General features: G+C 40.6%; 1 protein-coding gene across 2 annotated transcripts in view; it reads right to left on the reverse strand.

The window, feature by feature from the left end:
• The window catches only part of PLS1 (plastin 1), a 100,740-nt gene that overhangs the window by 62,700 nt on the left and 23,716 nt on the right, over positions 1-14,324 (reverse strand). Inside the window, exon 1 of one of the 2 annotated variants that reach the window (XM_054700761.1) lies at positions 8,519-8,537. The exons of the other annotated variant lie outside the window; for it this stretch is intronic. The gene's annotated coding sequence lies outside the window, so the exon portion shown is untranslated. Of the gene's footprint in view, positions 1-8,518; positions 8,538-14,324 lie in introns of those variants that run through there. 2 annotated transcript variants of the gene reach the window in all.

Consider the following 14,324-nt stretch of genomic DNA (forward strand, 5'->3'; position numbering starts at 1 on the left):
CCAGTGCTCAACCGCTGCGCCACCGGGGAGGCCCTGAGGTACATTTTTTATGCGTAGGCCCATTTTCACTTTTTTGCAGGTTTTGAAGAAAATTTATTTTATTTTACAGAGGTAACACTGGTTTACAACATTGTATATGATTTAGGGGAATAGGTTGACACCTCTTCAGCTGTATGTTACCACAACATACTCACCACCAAAGTATTCACAATCCTCCACCAGAGGCCAATGGGCCCCCCACATCACTTTGCTCCTCATACCTTACTTTCCCCTATCTGTAGCTTCAATTCCAGAGTCAGATTTCCAGTGTGTTTTGGTTTAGTTTTGTCTATCTCTTTGTTTATTTCTTAATAAACAACATGTGAGTGAAACCATCTGGTATTTTTCTTTTTCATTCTGACTTATTTCACTTAGCATAATACCCTCCAGTTCCATCCATGTTGTCACAAATGTAAAGTTTTTATAGTAGTATTCCCTTGGGTACATATGTTGCATCTTCTTACTCCACTATCTGTTGCAGGGGAGGGATAGAAAGACCTAAGTTGGGCCTCCCCGGTGGCGCAGCGGTTGAGCGCTGGGTTGCGAAGCTGCCCGCGGCCACTGCTGTGACGGTTCGATCCCCGGCTGCTCCCCGGCCACCGGAGGAGGGTCCCACATGGTGCGCAGACCTCTCCTGCCTCCCGCTGCTCCCCTCAGCAGTGTACTTCGGTCCTTCTGCCTGCTCTGCTCCCCGCTCTGGCTCTGGTGAATTCTCTCACCCTCCCGCGCTTCTGACTGTACCCAGTGCATGTATAAACCAAACAAACAAACAAATAAATAAATAAGACATGCCTCTAGAAAATTAAAAAAAAAAAGAAAGACCTAAGTTGTTTCCATAACTTGGCTATTGAAAACAATGCTTCAATGAACATAGGAGTGTGTAGATATCTTCAAATTAGTGATTTTGTATTCTTTGGATAAATACCAAGAAGTGGTATTGGTGTATTATATGGAATATCTATTTTTAATATTTTCAGGAAACTAATGTGATTTCCATAAGGGCTAGACCAGACTATATTTCCACCAACAGTGGGATGAGGGTTCCTTTTTCTCCACATCCTCACCAACATTTGTTCCTAGTTTTTTGCATATGGGCCATTCTCACAGGTGTGAGCTGGTATCTAGTTGTGGTTTTGTTTTTTTTTTTGTTTTTTTTTTTTTGACAGTGCTGGTGAATTTTATTAATATTTTAAGAAGTAATGCCATTATTACATATACTCTTTGGGAAAGTAGAGAAGGAAGTAATACATCTCAGCTTATTTTTATGAGGTCAGTATTACCATGATAACAATACAAGACATTATAATAAGAGAAAATCATAGACACTAATGAAAATAGATAGAAAAACAGTTGTTAAAATATTGACTGGGCCTCCCTGGTAGTGCTGCACTGTGAAGCTGTCTGCAGCCTCTGCAGCGCGGGTCCCACATCGTGCAGCAGACCCCTCCTGTCGTTCCCGCTGCTCCCCTCAGCAGTGTATTTCATCAGTCTGCCTGTTCTGTTCCCCGCTCTGTCTCTGGTGAATCCTCTCACCCTCCCGCGCATCTGGCCTGCACCCTGGTTCTTGCATAAATAAATAAATCTTAAAAATAAAATAAAATAAAATATTGACCATTGGCTCTAGCAGTACACAAAAAGGAAAGCCATGGTCAAATGTAACTTATCCTAGGAGTGGAAGGTTAGTTTAACATTCAAAAATCAATCCATATGATTCACCATTTTAATAGAATAAAAGAGAGAACTATAAGATCATTTCATTAGATGCAGAAAATACATTTGACAGAATTCACTACTCATTTATGATAAAAGTTTCAGAAAATTGAGAATAAAAGATGATATTCTTGACTACTTTGTATATGTGCTGGTTGAATGCTGGTAATAACAAGAAAGATATAGTATGTAGGAAAGAATCCAGTTTGGAGGGGGCAACCAGGTTTCTTTTTGGATGTGTTGGGTTTGAGGGTTCTGGCATTGGGAACATCTAGGAAAAGATCCTAAAGGAGCAGTCAATCGACAATCTGGAGCTTACGGATAAGGTATCATTGGTGCATGTGGACTCATGCTTGGCTATAGAAGCAATAGTTATATCTATGTTTGTACAGAGGCTTCATAGCATGTACACAAGCATGCAGTTAAGAATCTTGCTGCTTGAATTATCCCAGCCTTTGACAGTTCATGGTATAGTTTCTTTCTTTTGCATGTAGTTGTCCACTTTCCCCAACACTATTTACTGCAGAAAATTTCCCTTTTAAATTCATGGTCCTTTGTTGTAAATTGTTGTTCATATGTGTGATTTTTTTTTTCTGGACTTTCAACTCTGTGGTAACAAGTTCCTTGGTTTAGACTTTCATAATTACATCCCTGTTTTTGCATCTTTATTTTAAATTTCTTTTTCTGCATGTTTAGTTCAAAATTGTGTTTTCTATACTTTTCATTCGCCAACTATTTTATTTTATTATTTTTTTTAATATTTCTTTTTTTTTTTTTTAATAAATTTTATTGTTATATTCCCCATACAATTGCAGCCCCCCCATTCTGACCCCAATCCCTCCCCTCCCACCCCGCCCCCCTAAAAGTGTCTCTGGTTCATAGTTTTTGTTGATTTTGATTTTCACTTTCTTATAGTTATTCATTTTCCTGGTCCCTTATTTAAGTTTTCTAGATTCCTGCTATGAGTGAGACCATCCGGTATTTTTCTTTTTCTTTTTGGCTTATTTCGCTGAGCATGATCCCTTCCAGCGCCATCCATGTTGCTGCAAATTGCATGTGTTTATCTTTTTTGAATGCTGAGTAATATTCCATGGTATATATGTACCACATCTTCTTGATCCAGTCATCTATTTTTGGGCATTTGGGTTGTTTCCAAAGCTTAGCTATTGTAAACAGTGCTGCTATAAACATAGGGGTGCAGGTGCTCTTTGGAATTGATGTTTCTGTGTCCTTTGGGTAAATACCTAGGAGTGGAATTGCTGGATCATATGGAAGCTCTGTGTTTAGTAGGTCCAGAAATCTCCATACAGTTTTCCACAGTGGTTGGGCCAGTTTGCACTCCCACCAACAGTGCAGAAGAGTTCCTTTTTCTCCACACCCTCGCCAACATTTGTTGTTGCTAGTTTTTTTAATATGTGCCATTCTCACTGGTGTAAGATGGTATCTCATGGTAGTTTTGATTTGCATTTCCCTGATGACAAGTGATGTTGAACATTTTTTCATATGCCTGTTGGCCATTTGCATTTCCTCTTCAGAGAAGTTTCTTTTAAGCTCTTCTGCCCATTTTTTGACTGGATTATTTTCTTTGTTGTTGTTGAGTCTCATCAGCTCTTTGCAGATTTTTGTGATCAGTCCTTTATCATTAGTGTTGTGTGCAAAAATGTTCTCCCAGTTGGTGGGGTTTCTCTTTGTTTTTGTTATTGTCTCTTTTGCTGTGCAAAAGCTCTTTAATTTGATGTAGTCCCAGCTGTTTATCTTTGCCTTCACTATCACTGCTTTGGGTGATGTGTCTGTAAAGATGTCTTTGATGTGCAAATCACGTAGTGTTTCGCCTATATTTCCTTCTATATATTTTATGGTTTCAGGTCTTATGTCTAGTTCTTTAATCCATTTTGAGTTGATTTTTGTGTATGGTGTGAGGTGGTGGTCAAGCTTCATTCTTTTGCATGTAGCGACCCAGTTTTCCCAGCACCATTTATTGAACAAACTTTCTTTGCTCCAATGCATATTCTTTGCTCCTTTGTCAAAGATTAGTTGACCATAAATCTGTGGGTTTATTTCTGGATTTTCTATTCGATTCCATTGGTCTGTATGTCTGTTCTTGTTCCAATACCATGCAGTTTTGATGATTATGGCTTTGTAGTATAGTTTGAAGTCTGGGAGTCTGATGCCTCCATTCCCTTCTTTTTTTTTCAGGAGAGCTTTGGCTATTCGGGGTTTTTGGTGATTCCGTATGAATTTCATCAATAATTGTTCTATTTCTTTGAAGAATGACATTGAAATTTTGATTGGAATAGCATTGAATCTGTATATTGCTTTTGGTAGGATGGCCATTTTAATAATGTTTATTCTTCCAATCCATGAGCAGGGGATGTCTCTCCATTTCTTTGTGTCTTCTTCTATTTCTTTTAACAGTGTTTTATAGTTTTCTTTGTATAGGTCCTTTACCTCTTTTGTTAGATTTATTCCCAAATATTTGATTTTTTTTGTTTCAATAACAAAAGGGATGGTCTTTTTGATTTCTTCTTCTTCAGATTTATTGTTTGTGTATAGGAAGGCTACTGACTTTTGCGTGTTGATTTTGTATCCTGCCACTTTACTGAACTGATTGATGAGTTGAATTAGCTTTTCTGTGGAGTTTTTGGGGTTCTCTATGTATAATATCATATCGTCTGCAAATAGTGATAGTTTGACTTCTTCTTTTCCTATTGGATTCCTTGGATGTCTTTCTCTTGTCTTATTGCCCTGGCTAGGACTTCCAGTATTATATTGAAAAGCAATGGTGAGAGTGGACATCCTTGTCTTGTTCCAGATCTTAATGGAATTGCTTTCAGCTTTTCACCATTGAGAATGATACTGGCTGTTGGCTTGTCATAGATGGCCTTTATGATGTTGAGGTATGTTCCTTGTATCCCCAGAATTTCAAGGGCTTTTATCATGAATGGGTGTTGCACTTTGTCGAAAGCTTTCTCAGCATCTATTGATATTATCATATGGTTTTTATATTTCTTTTTGTTGATGTGTTGGATAACGTTGATTGATTTTCGGATGTTAAACCATCCTTGTGCCCCTGGAATGAATCCAACTTGGTCGTGGTGAATTATCTTATGGATACATTGTTGGATTCTGATAGCTAAAATTTTATTGAGGATTTTGCATCAGTGTTCATTAGGGAGATTGGCCTGTAGTTTTCCTTTTTGTGTTGTCCTTGTTCGGTTTTGGTATTAGTGTAATGTTGGCTTCATAGAACGTCTTTGGTATTGTCCCTTCCTTCTCAATTTTTTGGAAGAGTTTGTGAAGGATAGGCACTAATTCGTCTCTGAATGTTTGGTAGAATTCATTTGTAAATCCATCAGGTCCTGGGCTTTTGTTTTTGGGGAGGTTTTTGATTACCATTTCAATTTCGCTAATTGTAATTGGTCTGTTTAGGTGTTCTATTTCTTCTTTATCTAGCTTTGGGTGATTGTAGAGTTGTAGGAATTTGTCCATCTCCTCTAGATTGTTAAACTTGTTTCCATATAACTGTTCATAGTAGTTACTGATTATTCTTTTGATTTCTGCTGTGTCCGTTGTGATTTCTCCTCTTTCATTGATGATCCTGTTTATTTGTGCTTTCTCCCTTTTTTCCTTTGTGAGCCTGGCTAGGGGTTTGTCTATTTTATTGATTTTTTCAAAAAACCAGCTCTTGGTTTCATTGATCTTTTGGATTGTTTTTTTAGTTTCAATTTCATTTATTTCTGCTTTGGTTTTTATTATTTCTTTTCTTCTACTGGTTTGGGGTTTTTTGTTGTTCTTTTTCTAGATCTTTGAGCTTCGAGATGAGGTTGTTTCTTTGTGTTCTTTCTTGTTTCTTGATGTGAGCTTCTATTGCTATATATTTTCCTCTTATTACTGCTTTTGCTGCATCCCATACATTTAGGATATTAGTGTCCTCCTTGTCGTTCAATTCAAAAAATTTTTTAATTTCTTCTTTGATCTCCTCATTAGTCCAATGGTCTTCCAGTAGTGTGGTTTTTAATCTCCATGAGGTAGGAAAGTTCCTTGCCTTCTTTTTATGGTTTATTTCTAGTTTGATGCCTTCATGGTCAGAAAAGATGGTTGATATGATTTCAATCTTGGTGTATCTGTTGATGTTTGTCTTGTGCCCCAGTATGTGATCGATCCTGGAGAATGATCCGTGTGCACTTGAGAAAAATGTGTACTCCGTTTTTTTGGGGTTTAGTGTTCTATAGATGTCTGTTAAGCCTAATTGCTCTAGGTCCTTATTTAGAGCTTTGGTTTCTTTACTTATTTTTTGTCTTGTTGATCTATCCATTGTTGATAGTGGTGTGTTGAAGTCTCCCACTACGTATGTGTTTTCTCTGATGTCTGTTTTCAGAGAGGACAACAGTTGTCTGATATATTTTGGTGCTCCTTCGTTTGGTGAGTATATGTTAATGAGTGTTATTTCTTCTTGAAGTATTGTCCCCTTGATCATAATGTAGTGACCATTGGGGTCTCTTTTTATCTTTTTGAGTTTGAAATCTGTTTTATCTGATATAAGTATAGCTGTTCCTGCTTTCTTTTTTGGTCCATTTGCTTGTAGGATTGTTTTCCATCCTTTAACTTTGAGCCTATTTTTATCTTTTGTAGCTAAATGTGTTTCCTGGAGACAGCAAAAGGTTGGGTTTTGTTTCTTAATCCAGGCTGCCACTCTGTGTCTTTTTATTGAAGAGTTTAGTCCATTTACATTTAGAGTTAATATTGATATGTTAACATCTGTATTTGCCATTGTGTTTGTCTTTCCTTTGATTTTATTTATTTATTCTTTTAATAACTTTTTTTTTTTTTTTGGCCTTCTTTCATTGTTATTCGTCCCTCTGAGGTTCTGGCTTTAGGACTCCTTGTAGTATTTTTTGGAGTGGGGGTTTAGTTGCAATGAAATTCCGGAGTTTCTGTTTGTCTGGGAAGGTCCATATTCTTTCTTCAAAGAGGAAGGAGAGCTTTGCGGGATAGAGTATTCTTGGTTGGCATCTGTTTTCTTGGAGTCTGTTGACTATGTCCCTCCACTCTCTCCTTGCCCGTAGTGTTTCTTCGGAGAAGTCTGATGTCAGCCTGATTGGTTTTCCTTTGAATGTTATCTGTTTCTTCCCTCTTGCCAGCTTCATTATTTTTTCCTTGTCCTGGATTCTTGGGAGCTTTACTATTATGTGTCTTGCTGTATTTTTCCTTTCGTCGTGGAAGTTTGGTGTTCTTCTTGCTTCTTGTATATCAATTTTCAGCTCCTTCTTCACATTTGGGAAGTTCTCTTCAATTATCTCTTTGAATATTTTCTCTGTTCCTACATCTCTCTCCTCTCCTTCTGGTATTCCTATAACTCTTATATTTCCTTTCCTCATGGAGTCAGATAGTTCCCGAAGTCTTTCTTCATTCTTTTTCCTTCGTACTTCTCTTTCCTTTTCTGTTTTGGTTCTTTTTATTTCTGTGTCTTCAAGATTACTTATTCGTTCTTCCATTTCATCTATTCTGCTTTCATTGCTTTTCCCAGAATTCTTTAGTTCTTCCATTAATTCTTTGATCTCCTGCATTTCTTTTACTTCCCTCTTTAGGGACTCAATTTCTTTCTTCTGACCATTGTTTTCCCTCTCTAGGGACTCAATTGAGTTCTTCTGATCGTTGATTATTTTTCCCTTATCATTGTTTTCCTTTATGACTTCTGTCAGTTTTTTAATCACGGCAATTTTAAATTCTCTTTCTGGAAGGCTCAGAAATTCTTCCAAGTTATTGTCTTTGCAATCTGGGGGCTGGCTTTCTTTTTGTGGTGTGCTTTTTCTCTGGAGAGTTGCTAGGTTGCGTGTGGTTCTTCTCCTCCCTACTGTCTGTTTTCTAATTTGCCGTATGCGTTGGGACACTGTGTTGTTGGGACTGGCCGGCATCTTGGGTGGGCTTCTCTGTTCCCCTCTGGTTCTTCCAGGAGTCATCTGTCAGTTTCAAGCAGCCTTTAATGGAGAAAGGTCCCTGTTCTAAAATGCCGATGTGGGGACACACTCCCCTGTGCGCCTGGTCTGCCCCGGCGGTGGGTTCCTGCTCCCCTCTGGGCTTGGACTGCAGGCCAGAGGGGGTCTGGCGTGGGCGAACTTCCCCCACTCACCTCTGGCTCCTGAGGAAGCCTTCTGCAGGTAGTCTTTACTGAAGAAATGTCCCTGTTCTAAAATGGTGATGTGGGACACGCTCCCTGCGCGTCTGGTCTCAGGCACACTCTTCTGCGCGCCTGGTCTGCCCCGGCTGTGGGTGCTCGCTCTCCCTGTGGGCTCAGACTACTTGTTCGGAAGGAGCCAGGTGTGGGCTAACTCCCCAGCTGGCCACTAGCTCCTTCAGTAGCCTGTGCTGGGGTCAAGTCGCTAGGTGGCGCCAGAGATCTCTCCTAGAGCCCTTGGGGAGCTGATTTTCCACCCCGTGGGACAGGGAGCAGAGCGGGGATGGTAGGGTACACCTCAACGGCTTTGGGGTGCTGTGTCTGCCTTGTGCCCCACCGTCGTGGGGAACCCACGCCCCTAATTTCGTGCCCCGGGTCTCAGTTTCAAAGCCCTCAGTTCCAGGACGCGGGCTGTAGCCCAGATCAGTGGCGCGGGAATGGCGCCTTTTGAATCCCGCTCCCCTGCCTGGGCGCCTTGTTCCTGCTCACTCAGGGAGGGCCTCCGCCGTCTCCCCGCAAGCCTAGGTCGCAGGCGCGGGGACCTGGGCAGCTGTGATCCGGTCTGGATCCGCGCCACTTTCCGCGCAGGCTTACCGGGCTGCTGGGGCTGTGTGCTGGTGCTGGTCTCCTCCTGGGGGGCGGGGCTCTCTTTAATGGCGCCTGGAGCTCACCTCCGCGGCGGATCCTGCAGGGTTCGCCTCAGCTCCCGTTCACGGGGTGTGGTGGCTGCAATAGTTCCTTTCCACTCACAGTCCCGCTTGCTGTGTCCGTTTTTCTTGTTGGCCGTTTTGGTTTGTTGTTGTTTCCCTCCTCTCTGCCGGTCGGAGAGTGCTGCCTCTGTGGGCGGGGGAGGGGAGCAGGGTTCTGCGCTTCCCTCCCTTCTAGTCCTCTTTTATGGCCAGTTTCTTCTTCGGGCAGTTTGCTGGAGTCGTCCGTTTATCTTCCGTGTCCCAGTTCTCACTGGGACCTGCCGCTTTTCCTCCCTATTAACTTTTTTTAATGGGAGATCTTACTCGCAGCGTCTCCTCGCCGCCATGTTGCTCCGCCCACTCTAGTTGTGGTTTTGATGTGCCTTTCCAGGATAATAGATGATGACATTTTTTCCTGTGCCTATTGACCACCTGTATGTTCTCTTTGAAGAAGCATCATTTTAGCTTTTTTGTCCATCTTTTATTGGATCATTTGCTTTCTTTTTGTTGAGTTGTATGAGTTCTTTGCAAATCTTGATATTAGCCACTTGCCAGATATATGATGTGCAAATATTTTCTCCCATTCAATAGGATGACAGTTTATTTTTTCTATGCAGAAGCTTTTCAGCTTAGTCTCAGCTGCTTATTTTTGCTTTTGTTTCCTTGCCATTGCATTTGAGTCCCCAAAGACATGCCTGAAGCCAATGTCATGGAGTGTTCTGCTGAAGTTGTATCCATGTATTCTATCCACGTCTTTAATCCATTTTGAGTTAATTTTTATTTATGGCATGAAAGAGTGGTCTAGTTTCATTTTTTTGTATATGGCTGTCCTGTTATCCCAACACTATTTGTCGAAAAAATGTTCCCAATTTGTGGTATACAGCAGGGGAGGGGTTGAAGAGGGGTCAAAACAGAGCACAAGGGACTACATATATGTATACACACACACACACACACACATAAATACATGTGTAGTGGAAGGATGGCCACAGAGCAGGTTTTCTATGACCCAAGCAGATGGGTGAAGGAGGAGAGTCCTGGAGCCCTCGGTGGCTTTTTCAGGCTTTTATTGAGTTCACCAGGTACACAGCAGGCAGGGGTGGAAATCTTCACTCTTCACAGGCAAGTGTTCACTCTTTCTGGGCTCGCTGGCGTTCTCGTGTGGTCTCGCTCTCTCTAGCTTGTTCTCCTGGTGGTTCTTTTTCAGCTCTGCCGGCATCCCCTTGATGCTGCCCTTATAAGCCCCATCTCAGCCCAGGTGTATCCCACCTACGTGTGCCCACACCCTACTCCAGGTGTCCACCATCAGGCATGCATTTAATCTAATGGCAGGAGGGCAGAAAACCCTGATACTTTTTACTTACCCTACAACATGTATAATTTTAATGAGGCAATGCTTAAATACTGTGGATTTTAAACATTATTTTAATAGGGACATAAAATGGGAAATAGGAAAGGCAAATGAAAACAATAACCTAACATTTAAACCCACCAAGTTACTAAACTGTGAAACTGATGATAATAACATTAAGTGCTGGAGAGGACACAAGGAATCAAAAGCTCTTGTTGGTCCATTGCTTTCCAAAGTGATATAACTAGAAGAGGTGAAAATACATATATTCTGTAAGCAGTAATTTTACTGCTAGGACATTATACTAGAGAAAATCATGTACAGATACACCAAAATACAGTTTAAGACACAGCTCAGTTCAAAGTATAAAAAAATTGGAAAGCCTAGATGTTCATCATCTGGAGACTATATAATTATAGGATATCCATTTAGTGAATGTAGGGTAAAGAAAATATCAGGCTTTTCTGCCCTTCCGCCATCAGGATAGATGATGGATCCTTGTCCTGAATGCATGCCTGATGGCGGGCACCTGGAATAGGGTGTGGGCATAGGTAGATGGGATTCAGCTGAGCTAAGACTGTGCTTTTTAAGGGCGGCGTCACGGGGGGACGCCAGCAGCCCCAGCCAGCAGCAGCAGAACCTGAAGGAGAAGCCGAAGCAGAAGCAGAGAACGCCAGAGAGCCCAGATAGAGTGAAGACTTGCTGGGGGCTGGGAGGCCTGCCAGCCTCCCAGCCAGCACCCCTGCCTGCCACGTACCCGCTGAACCCTAATAAAAACCTGCAAAATCACTGAGGACTCTGACTCCTCCTTTACCCGGTCTGCATGGGATCAGAAAACCTACACTGTGCCCAGTTCCGGCCCTTACAGTGAAAAACTGCCCAGCAGATAAAAGAGTAGATAATCTGTATTAACAGAAGAAAATTTGAAATTATATACTAAATAAGAAAAGCATAAAACAGCTGCCAGTTGTAAAAATTTGAAAGTGTTTAAAACAGCATTTTACATAATTAATGGACTTGATAATGGAAAAATAAAGAAGATAGATGGAGAGAATAATTAACACATGCTAACTTCACAACATCTGGCAAGGGGAGGGAATAAAACAGGAGAGGGTCTTCAATCTAGTCTCTGTTTTATTTTTTACAGAAAATAGCTGAAGCATAAAATGGTAAGTTGCTGACATTTCTTATATCTGGATAGAGTAAATATGTATGTTTTATTATTTCCATTTTCTTTTGCATGTTTCATTATTTTGTAAAAAAAAATATGAAAAACACTTTAAACAGATAATACTACATTTGAGCACTCCTATTGTAGGGTAAGGTAAAAAAGTATCAGACTTTTCTGCCCTCCTGCCATTAGGATAGATGATGTAACCCTGCGGTCCTGAATGCATGCCTGATGGTGGGCACCTGGAGTATGGTGTGGGCATATGTAGATGGGATTCACCTGGGCTGGGACTGGGCTTCTAAGAGCGGCATCACAGACACGCGAAGAGAAGCAGAGAAAGAGACAGAGAAGAAGAGAAGCAGAAAAGCAGGAGCAGAGAAGCCGAGAGAGAAGCACAGCCATGAGAAGAGCAGAGAGAACGTGAGAGAAGGCCGGAGAGCCCAGAGTGAAGACTTGCTGGGGCCTGGAAGGCCTGCCAGGCTCCCGGCCCCCCAGCACCCCTGCCTGCTGTGTACCTGATAAATCCCAATAAAAGCCTGCAAAATCCACCAAGGTCTCCAGGACTCTCTCCTCCTTTACCCAGTCTGCATGGGATCATAGAAAACCTGCGCACTGGCCCATTCCTGCCCCTACACCTATGAATATATACAGTAGTCTTTTCATAATATATTATACTTAAACTTTGTTATTTGATTTAAACAAAATATAGCAGGAAATAGGTTTTTTTTTTTTGCATGAAGAACTGGGGTGCAGGTAAGATGTGCAGGGGGTGAGAGGAACTTCCAGAGACAAAGTGGGGTACAGAACAGGCACATTTTACTGAAATACACTGCTAAGGGGAGCAGCAGGCCAGACAGGAAAGTCTGCTGCACCATATGGGTCACCTCCCTGGCCAGGGATTGAATAGAAGCTGTAATGGTGACAGCACTGAGACTTAACTCCTAGGCCACCAGGGAGGCCCACAAAGCTGTTTTTAAAGCAAATTCTATACTAACTCCCCTAAATTAAGATTTCAATTTGGAAATGCAGAGGAAAAGTTTTAAATGTGTCAGGATTTGTTTTAGGCTTAAATAAAAAACATCTGGAATAAAAGATGAACTGATTAATGGAGGTGAGGGCAGCAGACTCTCCTAGAGACAGGAATGCACAGATATGGAACACCACAATTTTTTTTGTAGTTGATACTATCATATGAAGGGCATCTAATCTGTGCCAGGCCCTCATATAAATTATCTCTAATCTTTAAAACAATCACCAAAGATAATAGTTCCATCTATTCTTGCTGACAAACTAGCTGACCAAGGTTAACACTTGCCCAGTACCACTCAGTTGGTAAGCACTAGCCATATAACACAAATAACAGCACCAAAGTCCTTCCATTCCTTCCTTCATGTGAGGCTGGGCCCAGGAAGGGACTCTGGACCTGTCCTATGGGAACTGAATCATTCTATTTGCAGCATTAGTCCAACTGCACCCACTGTCTGCAATCTTAGAAATTTTTACTTCCATTAATTTCAGCATCTTAAAATAACATTAATGTTTCAGTGTTGCTTGTGTTTTTTACCATGGTGGATTTTTCCCTGTAAGTCTATTTATTCAGTTAGTGGAAGCATCTCAGGGCAAACTGACTAGAGATTGTACTCTTAACCAATAGTAATGACCTAAACTGTAATTTTTTGAAACCAGTTCATCCTTGTGGCCTAAAATCAAAGACTAATAAAGACCACCATGATATGGTAGGAAAATATGCCATTATAAAAGCACTTTCACATACATTATCACATTCAACACTTACATCAATCCAATGAGTAGAGCAGAACTGAAAATCATCACATATCACATATGTGTATGTGCATACATACACTCTATGACAGTATTACCTGTTTCCTCATATTATTATATTCCTCTTTTACACACAAGGAAACATATTCAGAGAGATCAACTGACACAGCGTAAGCTATCCACTGTGTCAGGTTGATATTATTTTCAGCATGCCTGAGTCCCAGTCCCATGTGCCCCTGATAAACCATACGGTGTCTTGAATGTCCAAGAGCAATGAAGGTATGAAATAGGTTGCCAAGGAAACCAAGGAATCATCTTTCCACATGATATTCAAGGAAGAGATCTGAGCCTCTGTCATGTAGATGTTGAAATGAAAGGACTTAGTACAGAACTTTACAAAATAATTCTGTGTATGTTTTTTTTTTATTTTCTCAGTTCTAATTTAACCTCAAATTCTCCCTTTTTTCTAAATAAAATACCATATATTTGCTTATCATATTCAAGATTATCACTCACAAGCAAGATAATGTCATGAGTTTGTAAATCAGTACAAAGACAGAGTGGTATTTTCAAGAGTTATGGTATTAAGCATTGCCAAAACTATTAATTTGTATAAAAAGGTGATGAAAGCCTATCGAGAGCTGAAAATATACAAAAGTGATAAAAATTATGTTAGAAAGTAAACGTAAATTTAAAGGAACAGTCAATTTCTTCTGAGGCATTGATTTTTTAAAATGACTTCACCTTTTTGATTAAAAGTCACAGGCCTTTAGCACACAAAAATGCAGAGTTGAATTTTTCATATCATTCCAGGGGGATGTGGATACATGCCCCACCCTCAAGCCCATTCATGAACCTTCTAGAGGTTTACAGGCTCCAAGTTAGCCCTCAGTTTTTCCAAATAAGTTCCCTTGAGAAGAATCATTGTAAAATAATTTCTTGGAGAACATGTTCTCATTAGCATTCTTCAATATTTTTCACTGAAAAACTGTTAGTCAGCAAGGTTTAAACTGAGCAATAAATAACTGTGCCTCATGAAAGGCAAACATGCATGTATGATTCATTCCTATTGTTAAATGTACAAACAGAATTTCATGGGAGGAAAAGAGAGGATGCAAATACTGCAAACATGAGTCTGATAAAGATTTTCCAGAGGAAGCAATAGTTAAGCTGGGTGGGCCTTCAAGAATACAAAGATTTTATTTTTTTTAAGTTGTGACTGGGTATAACAACTATTTCTTTTTTTTCTCTCTTTTTTAAAGATTTATTTTATTTATGCATATAAGAAATGGGGTGAAGACCAGAAGGGGGGGGCATTGAGAGGATTCAGAGTGGGGAACTGAACAGGTAGATCTACTGAAATACACTGCTAAGGTGCTAAGGGGAGCAGTGGGAGAGATAGGAGAG

The sequence above is a fragment of the Talpa occidentalis genome, unplaced genomic scaffold (assembly GCF_014898055.3).
Source record: "Talpa occidentalis isolate TD23 unplaced genomic scaffold, MPIMG_talOcc4v2.1 talOcc4.4, whole genome shotgun sequence".
Lineage (NCBI taxonomy): Eukaryota > Metazoa > Chordata > Mammalia > Eulipotyphla > Talpidae > Talpa > Talpa occidentalis.